Genomic DNA, 1,951 nt, shown 5'->3' with positions numbered 1-1,951 from the left:
GAATAGTCATAGATTTTCATTAGGATTTGGTGACTCTCTAACCCAGTCTAAGATGGCGATCATGGGTATCGTTGTTAAGTCTAGTATAAGTAGTCCGTTTTTTATGTTAATGGCAGAACAGAGATGAGAACCATGTAAAACTGGCTTGTGAAGGACGTCGACTTCGAACGCGGTTTGGTACACACTGGGATAGTGCAGGTGGGAAGAGACATCAGTTCAGGTAAATGTGGAGCGCGCTGGGCTCAAAACCACAGTTTTTTAGTACTTTAATGACGGAATAAGTGGTAGTAGCTTACAATGTTGTTTTCGTTTTTTGTCGTTTTTTGTAGATTAAACATCCAAGTACTGAGGTATGTGTACACGCTTACACGATAATATTGAGAATATGGATATTCGGTTCGTTAGCCCACATAACATCGGTTATATATTTTTTCAGGAGTAGTAACAGTTTGGCCACAGTTCAGGTATGTTTGGAAGTTTTAAGTGGTATTTAATATGGATAGATCATACGTTATCAGAGAGAGTTCACCAGCATTGTCATTTCGTTTGTGCAGCTCATTCTCGGTGTAATACTGTTAAGAACGTGGTAAGCTTTACTATTTTTTTCAAAAAAAGCTATCTTTTAATGTCGTGTAGTAAAATGTCTATCTGGGAAAGATCGAACATTTACACATTTTTCATTGATTTCAGCCTCGCAAGCACAGTGATTTGTCCACACAGGTACGATTTGGCACACAAATATTACTACACTCATGGGTGTTCTAAACAATTCCATTACATTTACATCTCCCTATATTTTTGTTTTTTTCTCAGACTGGTCCCTGATGAAGATACCATGGTGTACCGAAATGCATAGGGCAGAATAAGAATATTGTATTGTCAAAATTACAATGGAATGTATACTGTATATGTATGATTCAAAGAAAAAGCAAATATCATGATGCATTTGTTGATATGATGAAATAATCAGCATTGAGTATAAGATTGCACAGTAAGCAATGAGTATCATGTATTAAAACAGACAATTGTTTTCTGGCATAAAGTTTAATTTAAAATTCATTTTTGAAAAGAGTAAAGGTGTAACACACCAAGTGCACAGTGCGCGTCTAGATGGGTTTGTAAACCCGTCATAACTCATATTTAAAACAAGGAGTGACAACATTTATTAGTCGCGGCACCGGTTTCTACAAGTAAAAAGAAGGATAATTAACGGAGTGCTCCTCACACACCCACATAACCAATATTGTCTAAGTTTATGGCAGAGGTTTAAATACGAGCCGGTGTTAGAGACTTCGCAATTTAATAGGCCCAGTTCTAGTCTGATCTGGGCAGCAGATGCATTTTTTGGCAAATGGAGGACTTTTTTTATAAATTTTAGTCACGTGTTGGTTTAGGGTGGTGTTTAAATTGCCCCTGAAAATCTCAATGCCATATGACAAGGACGGCCCCATTTTTTCTCTCATGACTTCTAATAAAGGTGATAGACTTGGGCCTGACAAATTTTTTGAGAGCTTAAAGAGGGTCACCTGTAGGATCGTGGATTTTGCTGATAGCTCACTACGCTGTCTGGCAAAGTTACCCCTTGAGTCAAAGTTAACTCCTAAATGTTTGTAGGTGCCTCCTGTCGCAATGCTCATATTGTTGTACAACCAGCCAGTGCTGATGTTGCGTTTTCTACCAAAGGTTACCACTTTGGTTTTCCTTAGGTTAACCTCTAATTTAGAAAAACCAAAGGTGATGATGGACGGAGCATTGACAATACAAACACTCACCCCCAGTCACCTCTAATTTATTCGCGGTGGTGTAGAACAGTACAAGAAAGTACAAGAAAGGTATACACATTCAATAACACAATATTAGTTTTGTGCCGTTATTGGTCTCTTATGTTATTGGTATGCAAAGGATGAGACCAGCCAACGCGTTTCGCCCACACATGGGCTTCTTCAGGGCT

The 1,951-nt window shown here is 38.4% G+C and overlaps 1 long non-coding RNA gene across 1 annotated transcript; it reads left to right on the top strand.

Moving 5' to 3' along the window:
• The first annotated feature begins 434 nt into the window (after nucleotides 1-434).
• On the top strand, nucleotides 435-1,121 carry LOC144767689 (uncharacterized). Its single transcript, XR_013598310.1, has 4 exons — nucleotides 435-464; nucleotides 555-586; nucleotides 691-720; nucleotides 814-1,121. It is a non-coding gene; the product is annotated as an uncharacterized LOC144767689 (long non-coding RNA).
• The last annotated feature ends 830 nt before the right edge of the window (nucleotides 1,122-1,951 follow it).

Source organism: Lissotriton helveticus, chromosome 7, assembly GCF_964261635.1.
Source record: "Lissotriton helveticus chromosome 7, aLisHel1.1, whole genome shotgun sequence".
NCBI lineage: Eukaryota > Metazoa > Chordata > Amphibia > Caudata > Salamandridae > Lissotriton > Lissotriton helveticus.
Note: the sequence above shows the minus strand (reverse complement) of the source record. Positions and strands in the feature narration are given on the sequence as shown.